At 41.8% G+C, this 23,383-nt stretch overlaps 1 long non-coding RNA gene across 1 annotated transcript; it reads left to right on the top strand.

Annotated features, from left to right (window-relative positions):
- Positions 1–737: 737 nt before the first annotated feature.
- On the top strand, positions 738–22,845 carry LOC141567456 (uncharacterized). The gene is made up of 3 exons (XR_012490095.1): positions 738–2,076; positions 2,394–2,729; positions 20,348–22,845. It is a non-coding gene; the product is annotated as an uncharacterized LOC141567456 (long non-coding RNA).
- The last annotated feature ends 538 nt before the right edge of the window (positions 22,846–23,383 follow it).

Genomic DNA, 23,383 nt, shown 5'->3' with positions numbered 1-23,383 from the left:
CAAGCTGCCAACTCATCCTAGGCCACCCCACCCTAGGCCACCCCACCCTCCTTGACTGCCAGCCAGGCGCAGAGAGGAGGTCTCTCTGTGTCTTCTCCAGAGCAAAGCAGGACAGGTAATAACAAATATCATGGGATGACCAGTGATGGCTTCGTCCCTTGGAGTACTTGAGCAAGGAGAGGAGGGCGCCGCATTCATAAAGGACTCAAATTTACACTTTTGACAGTATCTCCGAGTGTCCAGGAGATGGGTGCACTGACAGAATACAAAGATGTTGCCAGCCACACAGGCACGTCGCATGTCCCATGTCCCTCCTGCAGCGCACTTGGAATTCATACTTTCCATAAATCCTAGAGTGCCACAATCGCCGTTTTATTTGCTTGTGTAGTAAAAGAGCTCATTTATTGAGTATGATTATTAAAATATGCCACAGTTCTCGTGGCCCTGTTTTGACATCTTTCCATGTTTTAATATTCTGGGAGCCTTGAAAAAATTGAGGTGGCTGGGAACCCTCTGTGAAGTGAGCCCCCTGCTTCTCCAAGCCCCTGGACTCCCAACTGTCTCTGCCCAGCCCCAATCCTTGAAGCTCAGAGCCTCTCAGAAGCCCCCCCAAACCTAGTTTCAGGCCAGTGAGCTGGGTTGTTGGGGATCCTGATTCTCCACTTCAGATCTTTCTGGAGCTGTCCAGATCTTGCTTTTCCTCAGCCCCCTGATGGCTGAAACTGATCGTGATCAGGGAGAGGAGTTACCTGACAGCTGTGAGATTTGCAACGTAGGAAAACTGGCGCTGTGGGTTTCGCCTTTTATTAACTTTCCGCTCTCCCTGTAGCGTGACTTTTTCCAGCTTGTGGCTAAGGAGCCAATGCTAACTTTTATGGCCCGTTAAAGTAATGCACAAGGAAAGTAATGTTGGCCCCATTAACTCCCCGGGGCCCCAGCAGGTTTCACAGAGTGAATAATCATCACAGGATCTCATGTATAAAGCACTGGGGAATAATATTCAACTCGATTTTTTTCCCCTTTCTTCTTTTGATAGTGCCTTCCTTTAGCTGTGGTTTGATTATTTTTAACATTGCTTCCTGACTTCTTTTCAGTTTGTAAGAAGCAGTGAGATAGGAAAAGAAGAGGGGGGGAACCCCCCATTCACAAGCGGTTGGGGTGCACTTCCTGGAAACATCGGCGTGGTTTCTGGGTATACTCTCAGCGCCAAATCTAGACACCTGGAGGACCCATCTCTCAGTACCAGTGTTGTGAGACTGACAGGCAGTCACCTGGCTTTCTTCTCCATACAGAAGCCAGGAGACACCTCTCTTGTGTCGAAGACTTGCTCTCCTTCCTGTGTTCCTTTTACAGTGTCCGTCGGGAACTCTCCAGCTGCGTTCTCTAGCTACTCAGGGAGCAGGGATCAGTTCATAACCTTCTGTGTCCTTAGTTTGCCAGCGCATGGAAGGATGGTGCCCGTTGGTTGACTGATCCAACCTCAGGCCATTCCGGAAACCCGGAACAATTGCAACCAGACTTCAGTTATGCATTTATCAGAAAGGCATTTTCTGAATTTTAGAGGGAAATCAGAAGTATCTTTCAGTCGTCATTCATTCATTCAGTAAATATTTATTGAGCACCTACTATCTGCCGGACACTGCACAGGGCCCCGGGGGCTCAGCAGTGAACAAGAGAGCGCCTCCCCTCCTGCAGCCTGTGTTCCCCGGAGAGGCAGAGCAGACAATAAACGCGTTAATAGAAGTGGGCCAGTTGATGCTAAGTACTCTAATGGAGAATGAGGCAGGGTAAGGGATATAGTGGGAAAGGAGAGGGTGCTGCTGGGTGGTTGTGGTCAGGGCAGGCCTGGAGGGAGGTGAAGCCCAGGAAATTCTAAGCCTGGCACATAGCAGAGATCACAGGTAAAAAGGCCTGGCATGGAGACCCTCCAACCCAGCAGCCTCTCTTCCTTGTCAGTTTGTGCCAGAATCAGGAATCCTGGGGTGCCCTGGTCGCCTATAGGAAACGTGAATCATCATCTTTGGAAGCCAAGGGAGAGAGAAAGGACCCTGCCTCTGCAGCAGGAAGACTCTCAGGGTAAGAAACGCTCCATTCACAGTGTCAATGGAACGTTGTTCTTGCCTGTGACCAGAAAGAGAAAGGGGACCTTCCCTTCTGGTTCAGGGGAAAGAAAGGGGCCCCTGTGGGGGAGAGAAACCTGCTGTAGTTATCAGAAAAGAAACACCAATGGGGCTTGTGAGACCTACAAAAAAGGAAGATGGACCCCACCCCCCCACCCCTCCATTCCCCCGTCAATCCTTCGTTTTGAAGGGACCAGATGGAGACATTTTAAAAGTAGGTCTCTAAAAAATATTCATCTCTTTCCTTTTCTATTTTTCACCTAATTCTGGCAGATGGGGTAATGGCTCATTATACAACATGGAGTAAAGTGAACGCAGAGTAAATCTCTTGAGCCCAGTGAATGATGTTGCCATCACACCGCAGCCCCTGAGAAGGGAAGCAATTGCACAGAACTCCAGTGTTGACAGCCAATAAGGATGACTAATATTTCCTAAGCACCCATAGATGTGCAAAGCACGCTCTGCAGAGGAATTCCATTTAACCCTCACACCAACCTGCGGTGGTAGGTTTGACTATTGTGCCCATTTTACAGATGAAGAAATTAAAGCTGCCGAGCTGAAGACCTTGCCAAGGTCATACAACTGGACGTGATGGAGCGGTGATTAAAGGTCAGTGGTGTCACTTTGGAGTCCATGATTTAATCTCTATGGTCAGGACTGTCAGTTGGACGCTCCTGTGAGTCAAACCCAGTCTTACCTGAGAGCAGGAAAAGCCCAGAGGAATGGAGGCTTTTCTAGTCTTGATCTGGCCCATGGGATGCGAACACCAAACCCCGTGGGACACAACTGGGCTGGTATAGCCAGAGGTTTCTGCTTTGTTAGGATGCCACCCCGCCCCGCCCCCCAAGCTTCAGGCTGTGCACTTTTTACTCAGGAAGTTGTTCAGATGAGGAGAATTACATGAAAAGTTACACACACCAAGCTCTCACAGTGAAAACTTCTCGAACATTCATTTAGGTAGTGGTTGCCCTATAGATTTGTTCTCCTGGAATGTGCATAGAGCCATCTAGCAGAAGTCTGCTTCAGAGGTAGGGGTGCCCCTGGGGTAAGTTTACTGGAAGAAGCTCATAGGCACCTTTACCATAAGACCAACCTACTGCTCTACTACCGTGTTTCCCCGAAAATAAGACTGGGTCTTATATTAAGGTTTGCTCCAAAAGTCACATTAGGGCTTATGTTCAGGGGATGTCATCCTGAAAAATCATGCTAGGGCTTATATTCGGGGTAGGGCTTATTTTCGGGGAAACATGGTATTAGTCACCATCCCAGGTCTGGGGCTATTCATGACTCAGCAGGTTATGGTAAGGATTGAATGAGAAAATATACTCAGCATACACACCTGGGATGAATGTAAACACTCCTGATCACTCTTCTCAGGATTGCAAATGTGCCTACTAATTTCCTCTTCTTCACGCGTGTGTTCCCTATAAGGTACCAAGTCTGTACCTTTAGCCACAATTCGCTAGAAGCAGCTGTAAGTGAACCCCTGTGGGTTCCTGGCGACCCTTTGATCAGAACGATGCGTCACTCTGATTGGCTGAAATCACTTGTGGCCTGAGTGGTCTGCAAGGCAGTCTGTGATGCACATGAACAAATGTTTTACTCCACATTAGTCTTCATTTGTTCTAAGTGAATATCTGACAATGTTCAGTTCAATAGATTCTGCAGATGCAGTGCTCCAAACACGTCTAACCACAAAAGCTACGTGTTCATTTAGTGTTGTTTTATTTGGGGGGGTGGGGGAGTGTGTGTGTCTGCATGTGTGTAGGAAGTGGTGACAAGTTTCTTTAATCAGGTGTGTATCTCCTGTATGTACCTGCACAGGGAGAGACAGTACAGCAGGGCAGTTATGAGCACAGTTTCTGAGTCAAGCTGTCTGGATTCCAATCTTGGATCTTCGCTAGGAGCTTGAGCAAGAAACTTAAACTTTCTGTGCCTCAGTTTTCTCACCTGTAAAACGGGAATGATACTATCACCAACTTCATAAGGTTGCTATGAGGATTAAGTGATTTAATATACAAAAAGTACTACAAATGGTGTCCTGGCAGATGGTAAGTACTCTACAAGTGTTAGCTGTTATTATATTCCCTTCTCTTCCCATGAAGCACCTCCCCTACAATCCAGCTAGAGTAAGCAAGCAAATTTTATGTGTGTGTGTGTGTGTGTGTTTGTGTGTGTGTGTTTTATTCTACATAAAACATAAACACAATCTCATTTTTAAAACACTTCAAACAGTGCTGCTGCTGTGGGTTAAATAGTGTCCCCCCAAATTCCCATTCACCAGGAACCTCAGGATGTGACCGTATTGGGAAACAGGACCTTTGAAGATATAATTAGTTGGGGATCTTGAGATAAAATCATCCTGATATAGAGAGGGCCTTAAATCCAATGACTGGTGTCCTTTAAGAAGAGGCGGGGACACACAAATACATAGGAAAGGAGACCATGTGACAATGGAGGCAGAGACTGGCGTGATGCTGCCACAAGCCAAGGAACACCTGGCACCCCCAGAAACGGGAAGAAGTGAGGCAGGATTCTTCCCCAGAACCTTCAGAGGGGGCATGGCCCTGCTGACACCCTAATTTTGGATTTCTAGTGTCCAGAACTCTGAGACAATAACTTCCTGTTGTCTTCAGCCACACAGTTTGTGAAACTTTGTTACAGCGGTTCTACGAAACTAACACAATTAGTAAAGCCCAAGTTCACCCATCCACACCCCCTCGCCCAGCAGGAGTGTCACTTTGTTACCTTTCCAGACCTTTTTCTGTTCTCTTACACACATATCTAAAGTATTTCTTGGAGATGACAGCAACCACATTTGGTGATTATGGATAAGCTTTTCACTACGGCAGCCCAACATTCCACCACCTTGGTGGCAGCAGGTGACTGTCACCACAGCTGGGACGAAGCTTCCTGCTGCGGCCTCTCCCAGGGGACCACGTGCACCAGAGCGTTGCCTCTGATTTAAAGCCATGTAAAGACAAGGAAATGCTTTAGAATAAGGTTTCCTTTTTCATAACTGGTGGGCTTTCAGGGTAGTTTTAATAACCTTGCTTCCTCTTTTTTTATGCCGTTTTGGTCTACCTTAGTCATCGTCTAAAATCTGATTAATATGTGTCCACAGATAGTAATATGGGTCCATTCTCTGTAAGAACCCGAAGTTGCCATTTGAGAATAAGGCTTTGCCACCCACGTCTCCCAGCTGTGAGCATGATACATAGCTAACGATTACACCAAAAGGGATCATCATATACAAAGTTTCAAATTAAAAGATATTAGAAATCTCCTAGGCCAGTGACTCTCAACAGTTTGGGGGTTATAGCCCCTTTTGAGAATCTGATAAAAGATGCCAAACCCCACCCGTTCCCTGAACAACGCACTGAACATATAGAATATATTCTCAGGCCAGTCCTTGTGCCCAGGCTAAAACTGCCTTCTTTGTTTGACATATGAGGAAAATGAGGCTCCAAAAAGTAAAGCAAAAAAGGTCTCAGAGGTATCTGGTGGCAGAACCAGGACAAGCACCCAGATTCTAAGTGACCAACCATCTCCCTGAGGCGCGCGCGCTCTCTCTCTCTCTCTCTCTCTCTCTCTCTCTCTCTCCCCCACATCCTTCATGTTAGATTTTTGAGAAAGGAACAAATAGACAAACACAAGTTGCATCGTGAAGTTCAAAGACAATGACAGAGTAAGGTACGGTGTGGCATTTTACATCTTATCGCTCTAAATATTAAAGACAAGGAGCTCTATGTATCTACTACACTGAGCTCAGAGCCCAGTGCTGGCCCCCATCTCGCCTCTGTTCTTCGCTTGCCTCACCAAGCATTCCAGAACTACTTCTGGAATGTTCCAACCTTGTGTTTGTCTCGGTGTCCCTTGACTCGATTTGTCTTCTGTGACATACCTGCACTGCCCCCAAAGGGAAGTACCAAGTTAGCTTCTAGCTAATGCTCCTCCAGAGGGGAAGAAATCACCTGCCAGGAATGGTGCAGCCTTGCTGGGGAGGGTGTAAAACACGGAGTGCAAGGAATGGACTGAGCAGGAGGTTGTGTTGTGTTTTGTTTTGTTTTCTAGTTCTAAGTCTGGTTGAAAACAATGTAAACCAAGGTGGGTTTAATATTTTCTGATTTGACTTTTCAAATCGTTTGGTCTCCCTGCTTCCACACTCAGCCTCCCCTCCTGTCCGTTCTTAACCCCGTACGAGAGGGGTCCTTTTAAACATTCAGTCAGATCCTGACATGTGGCTACTCAAAATCCTCTAATGCGTGCCCCTCTCCCACCTCTGTCCTCCTCTTCCGCAAGCCACCTCTTCTCTCTGCCCCAGCCTCTGACCTACTTGCCACATTGACAAGACACCAGGCTCCTGCCTGGAGCCTTTACTCTAGCTGTTGCGCCTGCTTTAAGCCAGATGTTCACTTGACTAACTCCTTCACTTCTCTCCATCTCACTTTCTCAACAGGGGCCTGTCCTGCCGGCCCCATTTAATATGGCAACCTGTCCCCGCCCCTCCTACACACCCAGCTCTCCATCCCTTTACCCTACTTTCCTTTTCATTTTTTCCAGAGCAATTACAAATTTCCTAGAGACTACCTATGTGGTTCTCTCACTTACTATGTTTGTTGCTTATTATCTAACTATCTCCCATGAGAATGTAAGCACCAGTGATACAGGTTAGCTAGCATGTCCCTAGGTAGACAGGGAGGTCCTTGGTGGAATAAACAAAGACAGCCATATCCTAAAACTTCAGGTTTTGAAATCACTCCTTCTTCTCCAGGACATAATGTAACAAGGCCTTGAGGTTAATCATAAAATTCCTTTTGGCCTGACAAATGGAGCAGATCTGATGGATAAGAGTGGGTTACTTTGCTGATTCCTTTAGGATGGGCAAACAGAACAAACCTGGTAGACGAATTTCATTAGAAGGCGCCAGTTCCTTTCTTCAAACAAGTTCCCTTCTTCAAATAGCTCCCCTTCCCCAAACAGGCAAGGGAAGGTATAAAAGTAAGAGCTTTTGCCTCAGTGGGGGGGCGCGGGGGGGGGGGCACCCCCATTCGGGGACCCCCGCCCACTCGGGAGCTGCAAACTCTTCTCCTGCTTCTAATAAACTATCCTCTTTTTAAAACTTTTTGCCTCTCCCTGGTCCTTGTTTCCATTCTTCGGCTTCACGAGACACATTCCTGGCCCACACTCAGAAACTGCTCGCAGATCCAACATCACCTACATCACCAGGAGGGCAGGAATCTTTTTCTGCTTTGTCACGGATGTGTTCCAACCAAGTGCCTTGAATAGTGCTAGGCACTTAATATTTGATGAGTATATGGATGAATGAATAAATAAATGAGTGAATGAAGCCTTTGTTCTGGGATGACTACTGATTAGTAGCAAAACTATCACCTCTGCGGGGTTCTTTTCTAAAGTAAAGGGAAGAGGGGATATCAACATTGTGGGAAAGGATGTACAGACCATAACGTTGACTTACAAAGCTTCCAGCAGCTAGTTTTTAAGGATAATTTTTTTTTTTAAAACAAAAGAAGGTTACAGTGTATCTTTGGGTTTTTCTGGCAAAAAACACATGGTTGCGTAGATTAGTTTAATAGAACACTAGGTTTTTCCCTCATTGGCTAGGAGGCAGAAATGCGTGTACAAGGAAGTTACTTAAAAGTCGTAAATGTTTTGCCAAAGAAAGATGCTTTTGTGGTTTAAGGATGGAATAATTTATGCTAAGTACCTTTCCTGACTCCAATTTTGCATGCAGAGGTGAGCTCCTGTGATTAGAAGCCAAAAAGCCTTAGTGAGACATGCTCTGTGGACTGGTAATGAAGTGAGAAGCCCCAGGGTAACACTCAGGCAGTGTAATGTATTACCATTGAATAACCGTCACCCCATCCAATTAACTTTTGCCGAGGAAGCAACCTTGAATCTAAACGCGAACAATATGGGGGTGTATAAAGATGTCATGATTCTACTGAAAAGAAAGGCTGACACTTTCGGTCCAATGACATGTCCATAAAACTCTGAATTTGAGAAAAGAGAGGAAATGTCCTGCAAAATAACATTACCAAGTAAATGTACCCTGAGTTTTTTATGCTTCTTAAGGAAAATGTGCATTTTTATGGTCGTTTGCGTTCTAAAGACGGAAGAGTGCGTCTTGCTTCCTTCAATGCGCTTTTCAGAGTTGCTTGTCACGATCTAGATGCGATGTGATTACACGAGCACAAATGACGTTCTCCTGTGCACGTCTCCAAACACTGTGAGTCTAACCTTTTTTTAAAAATACACGTAATCTAAGACCTGATGAGAGGCACACCACACGAAAGCTTTTCAGATGAATCTCTGGTCAAAGTCAAAGCTGAGCAGCATTTGCTGGACAGAGAAGGGGATGAAACCTTGGTTTCTTAGACAGGAGAGCCATCTAAGAACACCCAGGCCACACATTTAAATCCGGCCTGGATTTGCAAAATTCAGCACCTTCCTTGTTGCTGCATTCACAGTCAACAGGGATTAACCCGGGCTCCATGGCGGGCCACTTTCTGTGACCCTCTGTGGCCACCGAGACAACCCTGTCCCTCTTGCCCTCTCATCCCTAAACATTTCCCATCACACAGAGTTTTTTTCTGACCGTGCCTCTTTCTCCTCTTTACACCACTCCTTCTCAGGAGAGGAAGATCCTGAGTTTTCGCTCATCTTCTCTGCTCCTGTAATGCTCCCCATCCCCCATCTCCCATCCCTCTTATCCCACCCCCTGTCCCCTGCCCAGTACAGCACTTCTGAGCTGCAGCTCAGGAACCAGACGACTTAGGTCTAGGCCCTGCTCTGCCCCCAATCATATGTGGGACTTTGGATTGGTCACCTCAACTCTCTGAGCCTCAGTCTTCTCATTTGCAAAACGGGGATGACAACACGAACCATGTCTGGGTGAGTATTCAATGAGATAATACATGTAAAGTGCTTCGAGCAGTGTGTGCACATATTAGCCACTGCTACCATTATCTTCCAATGCAGAAATCTATTCATCCTTCAAGCCCCAGGTCAGATTTTAATATTCTACAAAGTCTTTTCAGGTTTTCCCAGCCAGATCTAATGGTTCTTGTTTATTAATTTCAACCCTTGTAATGCTAGGTTGATACTTTTTCTTATCCCTTGGAAAGGTACCCTTTACTGGGCAGATAGGTATATTAGGTACTCGGCTCAAGACTTCACGTGTCTGGTCATGCTTATTATTATTATTATTTTTTAATATATAGGACTTTATTGGGAACAGTGTTTTTTTCCCAGGACTTTTTTCCAAGTTAAGTTGTTGTCCTTTCAATCTTAGTTGTGGAGGGTTCTGTGTAGCTTCAAGTTGTTGTCCTTCCAGTCTTAGTTGTGGAGGGCGCAGCTCAGCTCCACGTCCAGTTGCCGTTGCTAGTTGCAGGGGGCGCAGCCCACCATCCCTTGCGGGACTCGAGGAATTGAACTGGCAGCCTTGTGGTTGAGAGCCCACTGGCCCATGTGGGAATCGAACCGGCAGCCTTCGGAGTTAGGAGCATGGGGCTCTAATTGCCTGAGCCACCGGGCCGGCCCTGTCATACTTATTTTTGAAAAGCAAATATTGCTACTTCCATTTTCCCGATGAAAAAGTCAACACATAGAAAATAAGCTACTTTTCTAAATTCACAAAGTAAGCATAATTAAACTCATTTGTCTCCTTGACTCCTAGATTAAATGCTCTCCGAGGGAAAACCAGCATCTCTTCCTCAGGTTTCTGTCTCCTGTACCTTGTATGGAGAAGGTGTTCGTAAACACCAAGTGTGGTTGATTTGAAATAAATGCATATACGGTTTGGCTACATGGCGTCTGGCGATAGACTCTGAATTGGCATGCATATTGCATTATGTGATCTCCAGTGCATTTTCACATGCATTATCTCATTAAAATCTCACAATAATTCTGAAAGGTATGTTTATTGGTATTGTCTCCATTTCTCAGATAGGAGACTGGGAGGCAGAGAGGTTAACTGGCTTTCCCCAAACCAAATTGCCAATAGTGGCAAGGCTAGGACTCCAATCCAGCTGTCCACTAGAGCACAATTACCTTTTCCCCAATACCACCTGAGACCCAACCAATGTCACAATATCTTGGAGACAAAAATAAACCCGGTATGAATCTCAAATACTGCAAAAGAGTCAATGGCCGTAGATTAGCAGAAAACACAAGACTGTTTTCCCAGAGTTCAGTTCTTCAGAAGGAGGAAGACAGACAGACCCATGGCCTGGCCAAGTTAAAGAGATCCAATTCTCATTCTGTGGGACTGGGAGGGAGGGGATATTCAGCTCAAGTAGTTCCTCTCATCCAAACTTGACTTGATATACAGTTATAAGCCAACGGATTGTTAGGAACTGTAAATTTTGACCATCCTCATTTGTAAGAATTCCCTCCCGTAGCATTCTTTCTTGTCTGTCTGAAAGGTCAGGCATAGCCTCATTTCAACATCTCTCTGACAGTCTCTACAAAGGAGTTAGACTGGGTGATGTAATTGTTTGTATGTTTCTAAATATGAAAGAGCAGGTTGGTGTGTTATACAACAGAGATAGAAAAAGAATGGCTGTGTCTTTAGTAACATGCCCCACTTCAAGCAGCAGCCAGTATTTACTGGGGAGTTTGTTCATCACAGATACGTAGAAAGAATGAGAGCAGAAATGCTGACACACGTTTGCAAAGGGAATGATTGTAGCACCCGTCTAGAGAGTTGCACTAATATCAGTCTGTGCCTTTCTGCATCTGATGGGGTTGGAAAGGAGCTTGCCGGCATTATCTTGCCTTCCAGGCAGACTTACTGGGGTAGAGCAAATACCAGACATGACCGTGGTATCTACAGGGTCGTTTATTTAACGTGCTATCTACTGAACACAATGTACAAAGTCCTAAGCCATGTGGTAGGAGAAATAGAACAAGGAACCAAGCGCAGACTCTTCCCTCCAAGGGTTTCTATATAATAGGAAAGGAAACCTCAGTGACCTCAAAACATGACAGAAAGTGAAGTGTCACAGGAGCCATGAGATAATGTGCTATGGCAGTTCAAAGTTGTCGCGATGTCCTCAGTCTCAGATAAGGGAAAGGAGACTTCAGGGAGGAGGTGGCAGTTCAGAGGGGCATGATTTGGAGGGCACTTGGCCTTGGAAAGAGAAAACATCCCAGGAGGAAGAAACAACCTGGGCTAAGGCTGGAAGTGGAAAAATGCAGGATCTGGACAAAGAATACGTTGTTACCAGTGTAGGAAAATTGAAGGTCAGACTTTTAATGAGAATTTCTATTATGGAGGTTTGGAAAGCATTAATAAGGGTATCTTTAAATAAAATGAAATTCTTATCAGTTTACCCAGTCACTTGTCAGACCCCCCCCCCCCTCCCTTCTCCTAGCAGAAGATGTTTACAGACATATAAAGCTACATGTAAGGCGCAGCCAATGGGCCAAGCTCCCATTAGGAAACAGTTCACTGAATAATTTTATCTTTTACAAGATCTGTCCTAGATTCATACAATATGAGAAGTGCTGCAAGCTACAGAGAAGCTAGTAAAATCCACACTCCCTTCTTTACAGAGCTTCGGAAGGCAGCTGCTTGATTTTAAATGTGCAATTGACTATTAACAGTATGCAATACTTGTAGTGACACATCCATGCCTCCTGCTTGATTTCACAATCCAGATGTATTGAATCAACTTTTCTTCTATGTGTGAACACTAACAAAAAAAGAAAAGAAAGGAAGGAAGAAGAGAAAAAAGGAAAAAAGGAGGGAGAGGGGGGAAAATGGCTTCCTTTTTGTCCTCAAGTCTCAATTTCTGCATTTCATAATTTAGCTGAATCTAAGAAGCATAGTGTGATCTCTTTCCCAAAAAGGAAAGAAGGTATTTTCCTGCCAAACTGAATATATAGATTTGGCTGTGGTTTTAAACATATTTCAAACCTCGTTTTGTGATTATATCTTAGCTCCATCTATATACGAATGTGCACTGGACCTGACTACAATAAAAGTAGCTGACGTTTTTACTTTACCTTAAATCTCTAACGCTGTCTACCTTATGAAAAACTTACCCTGCAATGTTGTGTTTGGCCCAGCCCACTGAAAAAATATCTCTCTCTCCAGGAGAATTTGACCCTGTTCCCATTGTTTTCTCAGCATGTTTTCAGTATCAGCACATTGATTATGCTGTCATTAGCCAGAATACTGAGACAGGGCAAAGATCCATTAGATCATTGCAGTCCATTCCTGAAGCAGGGCCTGAGTCCCCTGGGAGAGACTGTGACACACCTTCTTGGCAAATGACCAAAGAAAATGCAGCGGCATGTACAATTTTGCCCTGCTACAGGTCTTAATTTTTTCAAGTTTCTGAAATAACTGCCTGAGACTCTTCACAAAACAGTTACACTTCTGAGTTCAGGTCAGTTGTTCTTAACTGGGGCAATGTTTCCCCCTCCTATACTCCCCTCCCCACTGAGACATCTCATTGGCACTATTTGGAGACATTTTTGGTTGTCCCAACTTGGGGAACAAGAGGGGTGCCACTGGAACGTGTTGCATAGAGGCCAGGGACACTGCTAAATATCCTACATTGCAAGAGACAGCACCCCCCACCACCACCACCGCCAAAGAATTTTCCAGCCCCAAATGTCAGTGCTGAGGTTGAGAAACTGGTTTAGGTAAGCTTTTTTTTCCCCTGCTGTTTATTCACTCAGCTCCACACAAAACAAATTTTGTGGCTCGGAGGAACATGCATTATTCTACAATAAACTATAACAAATAAAATTCTGAGTAATTCCAGTTCTCAGTCCAAATATAAGCAAGTATTCACAAGCACACAGAGAAACAAGAGCACCTTTTCTAGTTATTGCAAAAGTTAGACTGTATTGAATTTAATAAGATTCCAGATCAAGTAAACTACATTCTAGAGACATAATGAGAAGGAACCATTAAATGCTTCAGAAAAAAAAGAAATCATCATACTTGCCTAAATCATTAGTGCCCTATAGTCAATCAGAAGCTTATATTTTTGTTTCTGCATATTCTTCACGTATAAGTTTTTACAGGCAGAGTAGATCTTTAAAGTCAGAACCTTAAGTGAAAAACTCTGGTAGCAAACAAATATCTCAAGAGTATTCAATAGACCCTCTATGTCCCCACTCTCCCACCAAGTCCATCATCCATTCTTTTTTAGGGAGTAAAGGAGGGCAGAGAGAATGTCAGGTAGAGTGGAGAAATAGAATAAGGACAAGGTAAGGAAAGGAAAGATGAAAGGAAAGGAGAGGGAGAAACCAAAATTGTGTTTCTTCAGGTTGGAGAGGACCTTGGCTGACAAAACTTCCTCGTTGGTTGTTCAGCCCCAACTTTCCGTGGAATTTGGCACTGGCCTTGATCTCATCTGACCTGCTACAGGTCAGGGGAGGTTATAAAGAGGGAAAAAAATGGATCAAACAATTTATTGTATGCACTGTTGCTGAAATACTCATATCAAAAAGGTAAGCAGTATTACAGATACATTAGCTTAAGGTTATCACACGCCATAATATTTTTGCTTGCTCAGAGTTTTTTGTTTGGGGAATCTGAGTTAATATTTTCAGACCAAAGAGATGTTATCAACTCCAGGTTAGCTCAGATATTTTGAAAGTGTGCGGAGCAAGCCAGATCCACTGCAAATCCTTGTGAAATATGTGGGGCTTTGTTTAACTCTTTGATGTCACTGGCAGAATAATACCTGTGTACTTGAAAGACTAAATAAAGACTTTTACTCTTTAGCCTATGAAGGAGTTATCCCTCCCCTGAAATGGTGCCTTGATTATGACATTCTTCCCCCTCCCCCGCCCCAAACAGAATCAAAGTTGGTCTGCAGAAAACTGTACTATTGAGCTAACTTAAGTTCAAATCTGTCACTTGCATTCAGTGACAACTCTGTTACATTTCCTAATGGGCTGTGTCTGATCTTCGGGCATTTCCTGGGGTATTTATGAGAATGGGACAGCTCAGGCTCAGTGGCATCTTCTTGGTGATATTTAGTACAAGAGGCTTCTTTGCAAAGCATACAGTCTAGAACCTTCATCTTTATTATTATTAAAATCAGTGGCCCTATTGAATGAAGCTGCACAGGGCAACTCAAACAGGAATGCTTCACTAGGAAGAGGATAGCACTGCTCACAGCAGAACCAAGAATCCGTGAGGCAGGTCCTAACATTCTCTCTAAGCCAGGGAGAAGCACTATTAATAGTTCCTCATGTGTTCTCCTAGAAATTTTCAGACAGGAGAATAGAGGAAAAACTATTTTTTTTCTGTGCCCCAATTTTTCTTTTTCTTTCTTTCTTTTCTTCTTTCTTTTTTCTTTCTTCCCTTCCCCTTCCCCTTCCCCTTCCCCTTCCCTCCTTCCCTCCTTCCCTCCTTCCCTCCTTCCCTCCTTCCCTCCTTCCTTCCTTCCTTCCTTCCTTCCTTCCTTCCTTCCTTCCTTCCTTCCTTTTTTAATTTCCAGAGCTCATAGTACTTTATGTCACCACTAAATGCTGATCAGGCCAGTCCCCTAAATATCTCAAGCTCTTCACATTAGGGAGATAATTAGAATGATGTCTTAATATTAGTGGTAGACATTAAAGAACCATTTTTGCCAGCCTTCAGTGTTTCTAAGTTTGTCTGCTTTTAATCCAAGTTCCCAAGTTCATTTTGGATTTGGTAGCTGTTTTTCTTTAATTACCTTAAGGGCTTCATTTAGTGAAATTAAGTGGAGCCCTAAACTAACATTGATCCTGCAAATCCAGGGAGACCGTGTGGAACTAGGATGTTTATTAGAGGTGGTCCAAAATCCTTGAAGAGCTTGATGCTTCAGGATGCTGTAACCTCGATATTCCCTTCAAATCCTAAAATGAGAACACATCACTTTCCTGGGCTGTCTTCCTGGCTGGTTTCCTGTTCTCCATGGACATATCTTTAACTTTTGTAGTTTTTAAACACGTACCAGAAAGGAACTACTGGATCTAGGTTTGCCCCCCAGGCTCACCGTGACATTATCTTAGCCTTCGGTCTGCATCTGGGGAAACTCACCAACTTACCCCAAGCCAGTAAGGGGCTGCCACTGGGAGACAGCCCCTTCCTATTCCCAATCTGGCACTCTCTGGCTCTCTGTCCTCTTGGAATCAGAGCTCAGGCTGAGTCATCTCTCCATACGTCTGTGGATTCCTCCTTGTGGCTGTAGTCAACATGCTCCATCTGGCTCTAGCCTGAGGCCTTTTAACATATATCATCCCGGACAGAAAACATGGGGAAGTGACTTTCCCTCTTAAACTCAAGTCAGCCCAGAATCTTAACTCCCTGATATGACCTCATTGATAGAAATAAAACAGAATAAACTTGCAGGAAGAGCGAGGCATAAATAAAACCCACAGCATGAGTAAGGGCAACAGGGAGAGCAGGATGGATTTCATTAGTAGGCTCCATCACCCCTCCTGAACCCCAGTTTTGCTCAGGACAACTCTCAGGTCCTCAGGAGCAGCGGACTCCCAAGAATGGGAGAGAAAGCCTGGTTGGTCTGTCCGTCTGGAATCCCAGCCCCCAGCTCCACCTTGGCCAGCAGTTGGTTCAGTGATGGATGAGCAAGCCAATGAGATGAGAGGGGAGGTTTCCTGGGGGCATCCCGTGGAAATCTCCTCACTATACGGACAAAGCAACTGGAAGAGAGGGTCTTCCTCTTCCTCTGCCCTCATTATGTTAGGATTTGAGGCCCAGACCCTGTCAATATTAGCCTGCAGATGAAGTCAGCCCATAGAGGAATGCAGCGCTCAGGGAACTGGGGCAATGGCCTTAGGATTCGGTCAACCCTGACCGTGCCCTAGCAACTCTCCAGTTGTGTGAGCCAAGACTGTTCCTCATTGTCTAAGCAGTTAAGTTCAATATCTGTTACTTGACACCAAAAGCATTCTACATGATACAAAGATAGAGAAGCCAGCATCAAAAGAACAAAAACAGAATTTCTACTCCACAAACCATATTTTGTCCTCTTGGGCAAAGTAACTGCTTTGGAATAAAGTACACTGTGGGTACTTTCCAGTCCCCTTACGGTTTCTTTGAATTTCTATAACATATTTGTTTTGGCTTTTTTTTTTCTTTATGGAATGAAGACTCAAATTGTGTAGTTTCTTTTCTTTCTTTCTTTCAAATTAGAACACTAGGATGGAGCTAAATGTATTAAAATAATAGTCTCAATGAGAATAGCAATTGTATTCAAGGTACTGGACTAAATATGGGAGTTATGGGAAGAGGTATAAAGAAAGGTGAATAACATGGCACTAGACTTAAGATGCTTTCGTTTTGATTCCATCCCCATAGAACCATGGAGAAAGAGCAGTAGCCTTGAAAGTAGCCTTGAGTAGAGGTGACATTTGACCTGAGATTTGAAACATGTTTTGTTTTTTTGTTTTTTTAAGTAAAGGAACTGCAAACATAAAAAGTATAGGCAATTACATAATAAGCACTCATATAATCACCAAACTGTTTTTATAAATACTAACACGTTGCCATGTTTTGCTTCAGATCCATTGTTTAAATTAAACTTTTTGTTTTGAGATCATTGCAGATTCATCTGCAGATGTGAGAAAGAACACAGAGAGATCGCTGTGATGTTTCTCCAGTTTCCCCCAATGGCAAACCTTGCAGAACTATAAGACAATATCATACCCAAGACGCTGACATTCATACCGTCACAGAAATTTGCATCACCCCGAGGACCCCTCAGGGTGCCCTATTATAACCACACGAACATCTCTCCCCCTATAACCCTCTCCTTAAAACCTGAAAACTACTCATCTGTTCCCCATTTCTATACATTTATCATTTTATGAATGTCACATAAATGGAATCATACAGTAATGCAACCATTGGGATTTGCTTTTTCACTCGGCATAATTCCCTGGAGATTCATCCAAGCTGCTGTGGGTATTAGTAGTTAATTTCTTTTTCTCACTGCAGAATACCTATGGTATGGATGTACTACAGTTTGCTTAACCATTCCTCCATTGAAGGACATCCGGATTGTTCCCAGTGTTGGACTATTATTAATGAACATTGTTATTATTGCCACAAACATCCATGTACAGGTTTTTGTGTGAATGTAAGTCTGCATGTCTCTGGGACAAATGCCTAGGACTTCAATTGCTAGGTCCTAGTAGCTGCATGTTTAATTTTTTTAGGAACTGCTAAACTGTTTTCCAGAGAGTCTGTACCATATTAGATTTCCACCAGTAGGGGACGAGTGACCAAGTTTTCTGCATCCTCGCTGGCCATCTTGGGTTGTCACTATTTTTTAGTTTAGCCATTCTGATAGGTATTTAATGATATCTCATTGTGGTTTTGATTTGCATTTCACTAATGACTAATGATGTCAAACATCTTTTTATACACTTATTTGCCCTCTGTATATCCTCTTCAGTGAACTGTCTCTTCGTGTCTTTTGTCTATTCTATAGGTTTTTGTTTGTTTGTTTGTCTGTTTTATGGTTGAGTTTTGAGAGCTCTTTATATATTCTATAAACTAGTTCTTTGTCAGATACATGGTTTGCAAATATTTTCTCCCATTCTGTAGATTGTCTTTTCATCCTCTTAACAGGATCTTTTGCAGAGAAAAAGTTTTTAATTTTATGAAGTCCCATTTACCAATTTTTCCTTTCAGGGACTGTGCTTCTGTTGTCAAATGTAAGAACTCTGCCTCGCCCTCGCTCCTGAAGATTTTTCTATGTTTTCTTTTAAAATTTTTTATGTTTTACATGATGTCAATGATCTATTTGGGGTTAATTTTTTATAAGGTTTGAGACTTAGGTTGCAGTTTGTGTTTGTCTATGGATGGTTGTTTCTGTGTTTCTGCACCACTTGTTGGAAGGGCTTTAATTCCTCCACTGAACTACTTTGCACTTTTGTCAAACATTAGTTGAGCCTATTTGTGCAGGTCTATTTCTGGATTTTTTATTCTGTTTCATCATTTATTCCGATCTATGTGTGTATCCTTCCACCAATGCCACACAGTCTTGATCACTGTAGCTATATTATCAGTCTTAAAATCGGGTGGGCTACTTCCTCCTCCCACTTTATTCTTCTTTTTCAAAATTGTTTTGGCTATTAGGTTGGTGCAAAGGTAATTGTGGTTTTTGCAATTATTTTTAACCTTTTAAACCACAATTACTTTTGCACCCACCTATATTTTGGTTCCTTATCCTTTCCATATAAATATTAGCATAATCTTGCCTATGTCTATAAAAAAATCTTGCTGGGTGTTTTTTTTTTTATAGGAATTGTGTTAAAACTGTATATAAATTTTGAGAATATTTACATCATTATTTTATTGAGTATTCCAATCCATGCACACAGTCTGTCTCTCAAAGAAGTAGATCTTTGATTTCTTTCATCAGCATTGTATAGTTTTCCACAGACAAATTCTATACTTGTTTTGTTAGATTTACACCTAAACATTTCATTTTTTAAGCTATTGTGAATGGTATTGTATTTTTAATTTCAGTACTCACGTGTTCATTGCTAGTATATAGAAATACAATTGATGTATGTTTGTCTTGAATCCTATGACCTTGCTAAACAAATATTAATTCTATTCTAGTTTTGTTTTGTTTTTTCCTTCTTGGGATTTTCTGTGCAGACTATCTTATAACCTTCCTGGGGACAAATTTTGAAATGCTGTATTTCCATTTTCATTCAGGTTAATGTATTTTTAAGTTTCCTTTCAGACTTCCTTTTTGAGTTATCTAGCTGTTTATTGTTTAGTTTCCAAGTGTTTAGAGATTTTCATGCTATCTTTCCATGGTTTACTTCTAGTTTGATTCCTTTGTGGTTGGAAAATACACTCTGTATGATTTCAATTCTGTTAAACCTTTTGAGGCTTGTTTTGTGACCCCAGATATGATCTATCTTGGTATATGTTCCATTGATACCTGGAAAGAATGTGTATTATGATGTGTTAGGTAGAGTGTCCTATAAATGTCAGTGGTTATTGATGGAAGATTTTCTATTTAGTTTTTCTATCACTTGTTGAGAGAAGAGTGTTAAAGTCACTATAACTGTGGATTTGTTTATTCCATATTTTAATTCTAATACTTCTTGCTTCACATATTTTGCAGTTTTATCATTTGGTGTGCACACGTTAAAGACTGCTGTGTCTTCTTGGTAAATTGGCCCCTTTTAAATCAATATATAATGACTCTCTTTGTCTCTGGTGATTTTCTTTGCTCTGAAGTTTATTTATTCTGATATTGCTTTAGCTACTCCTGTTTTCCTTTGACTAGTGTTTGCATGATAGGTCTTTTTCCACCCTTTTACTTTCAATGCCTATCAATATTTGAAGTAAGTTTCTTGTAAGAGCATGTAGTTGGGTCATGCTTCTTAATCAAATTTACCAATCTCTGTTTTTAAAGTGGTATATTAAGACCAGTTATTGATATGTTAGGGCTTAAGTCTTATACTTTGTTGTTTTCTGTTTATTTTTTTATGTTTCTGTTTTCTTTTTTTCTGCCTTCCTGTGGGTTGCCTGAACATTTTCACAGTCACTATGGAAAACTGCTTAGTAATTTCTTTTAGAATTAAACATGTACTAACCACACAAGCCAGCAATCCCTCTTCTGCATTTTCACTTAAGTGAAATAAAAATCTATGTTCACACAACAACTTGTATGTAAATGTTTATAGTAGCATTATTTGTAGTTGTCAATAATGCTAAATAAGCTAAATGTCTCTCAGCTTGGAATTGGATAAACCAAGGTTGATCCACAAAACGGAATACTATTTAACTATTAATAAAGAACTATTGATACAGCAACTTGGACAAGTCTCAAGGACATTATGTTGCGTGAAAAAATACAATGTCAAAAAGTTACATTCCATATGATTCCATTTATATGACATAGTGTAGAAGACTATAGTGACAGATTACAGATTAGTGGTTGCCAGAGAGTGGAGAGGTCTGGGGAACCGGGTGAGGTTTGACTATCAAGAGGTTCCACAAGGGAATTTGCACGTGTGTAATGAAACCGTTCCGTGTCTTGATTGTGGTGGTCATAATATAACTGTATGCATTAGCCAAAACTCATAGAACTGTACATCAAAAACGGGTAAATTTTACTGTACATTCCTAAAAAGTAGAGAATAAAATTTATATGAATGTCGTCATACTCTGCTCATCTTCTGCAACTTTCTTATTTACTCAACATTTTCTTTTTCAGATCTATCCACATCTGGAAAAAATTTCAAACAGGTACAAGAATACATTCCAAGTGGTAGGACTATTAGGAACGAAGATTCAGAATTGTTATGACCGTAGATTCATCTGTGCACTCGATTCTAAAATGGAAAATGTCATTAAGTGGAGCAGGTTCCAGATGATTTCCCTGCAGAACATCACTTTGACATGAAGGTTGACAGAGGTTATCTGTCACAAGCCATTGACCCTGACCTTCAAGGCTGTTATTCTGAAAAGGTGAATTCTTACCGGGACCTCAGCTATCTCAACATTAAATACAGGACACAGTGGAAACTAGTCTCTACATTCTCTCTAATTTGTTTTTGTCCAATCATGTAAGAATCAAATTTATTTACACGTACTGTATCAAAAAAAACAACCAGATAAGTTCTAGTCCTATTCTATCAACTAAATAGATGGCAAGTCATTTAACTACTCATAGTCACTTTCCTCTTCCATAAAAAGTTTCAGTGTGTTAGATTATTTTACATCTCTTTCCACCTACAAAATATTATATTAATCAAAACTCTGAAGCATTCAATCGTCCATTCAACTGCCTGATATGTCTCAGGAATGTGTCTAGGTGCCCGAGGTACAAATAAGAATAAGAAGAGTCCCCAGTTTTGTGGGGACAACAGCACAGCCATAGTACAATGGGTTGGTTGGTCATGGCCTCATGGTGGGGATGGCCAACTAGAGAGCAGCTCACAGCCCATGTGGGGGTCAGGGATGGACCTGAAGGGTGAGAATGCCAAATAAGCATCCAGACCAACTCCTCCCCCACCCACCCCGAAGACACACACTCAATTCACTGTGGCTTCTCTTTTCTTCACATCTGATTTTGTTTGAGAAAGAAAAGAAAAGGCCTTTCCTTTGCTTCCACTTGTCTGTCAGTGGCTGTAAATGAACAGGAATCTATAGACTCAGTCATACTTGACGCTCCCATGTAGATCCTCTCAAGTCTTCATTTCTTACTTAACAAAATCTACAGTGAAGGCATCTGAAACTAGATAGCCTAGTGCTTCAGTCAATGTAAAGCTGTAAAAGCTTTCCCTGTGGTGAGTAAGCATTTAGAATCCGGTCATTTTGGGTTTCTTTTTAAAGTGGTAAAAGCCTAGCTTTGAGAAATGTGTATAGCACATTTTCCCACACTTCTTCTAAAGAAACAACAAAGTAAATAAATACTCGAGAAGATGATTTTAGAGAATGAACACAATTCCTGCCCATTAATTACCACATGGTTTGATGCCAGGAATGTTCATTTAAAAACTATTAACCCAGAAGGTTAAATGACAAGGGAAATGATTGTGGTAAAAATCTAATGGTCCATTAATACAATCTCACATGTATGTGGAAAAGTATACAAATATTAAATGTGGAACAAATATTATATTTGTATTAGGAATATATTTGTCAAATGAGGGAAGGGTTTCCTTATATGCTAGAGAACCTCAATTAACCAGAAAGCTTTTATTCAAGTTTAAGTAAGAAACGAGAAATAATTTTTAGTCCTTTAACATCATTGTTAAGACTCTTACAAAAATATATAAGCGTTCCTGACTTCCCAAGCGCAGAAGAATTATCACAGAAGAGCTAACCCATGAAGACTGAGGTATCAAAACATCCATAATGGCTGAGCTCAGTGATACCCAGGTTGAACCCCAGTATTCAGAACCTCAGATGAACCCTAAAGAATCCCTTTGGAGAGATAAATTCCTGATGCTGGGTTTGAAGCATTAAGTTTTTCCTTTCACAACAGTTTAGCAAAGGACAACTTCCACCTCACTTACTCTGGCCAGTTGAGATTTCACTGTCTTCAGAGAAGAAAGCTTATGTGCAGAGAGGCTGAATAATATTTTGGATCTCCAGGAGTAGTCCCCCACAATACTTTTTAGTTACAAATGGGGACATAGTAACCTTACAGTGGGGAAACCTGGCAGACACCGCCTTAACCCAATAACCAAAGAACCTTGCTGCAGAGGGTGGGATAATCAGCAGTATGCATCTCCTGATAGGATGTCCTGAGTAGGACTCCGCCCCTTTCCTGTGATGTCCCTGCCAGAAGTGCATACCTTGAATCTGGTCATGAGGAAACAGCCAACAAACCTGAGTGGAGGGACAGTCTACACAATAACTGGCCTGTACTCTTCAAAAATATCAATGTCAGGAGAAGGAAAGACTTAGGAAACTGTTCCAGATCAGAATAGACTGAAGTGACAAGATGACTAAATTCAAATTTTGGATTGTTTTTGCTATAAAAGACAATTGGCAAATCTTAATAAAGTCTGTAGATTAGACAATAGCATTGTTTCAGTGTTAATTGCATGGTTTTGATCACTGTTCTGTGGTCCTGCAAGAGAATTCATGGTTTTAGGAAACACAAACAAATATTTGGGGAGTAAAAAGGTCATCATATCTGCAACTTACTCTCACATGGGCAAGAGAGAAAGTTTTGCCTGATGAAAATGTCCCAAATCTTGACGGTGGTGGTGGTTACATGAACACATATGTTTATCAAAAGTCATCAAACTTAAATGCATGAATTTAATTGTTTGGAATAATACCTCAATAAATAAAGCTGATTTTTTTAAAAAAATGCTGTTTATTTTGGTATTGTATGACATTGTTTTGCACAGTAGCTACTCAAGTAATAAGTCATATGAACTAATTTTCTGGGTTTTATGGATATGGTTTTATATTGATTGATTGATTGATTGATTGACTGACTTAATCTGATGCATGAAATTCAATAGATTGTCACTGAACTGTAACAAGCTCACTCTCTCCATTATGTCATTTTATCTCATCTATTTTAAGTACTTTGCAGCAAGGCATATAAGTTCTCATCCAAATCTTGCTTGCTTTTTAAAGAGCTGCAAATATTTTCTATCTAAAAACATTTCTTCTTGCCAACAAAAGATATCTCCAACATAAAACAATCCCTGTATTTTGTATTATATAAAAATGAAGAAAGAAAAAAGAAGAAAGCATGTTGGCTGCTTTCAAAGGAAATGAAAAA

Source organism: Rhinolophus sinicus, linkage group LG01 (assembly GCF_036562045.2).
Source record: "Rhinolophus sinicus isolate RSC01 linkage group LG01, ASM3656204v1, whole genome shotgun sequence".
Taxonomy (NCBI): Eukaryota; Metazoa; Chordata; class Mammalia; order Chiroptera; family Rhinolophidae; genus Rhinolophus; species Rhinolophus sinicus.
Note: the sequence above shows the minus strand (reverse complement) of the source record. Positions and strands in the feature narration are given on the sequence as shown.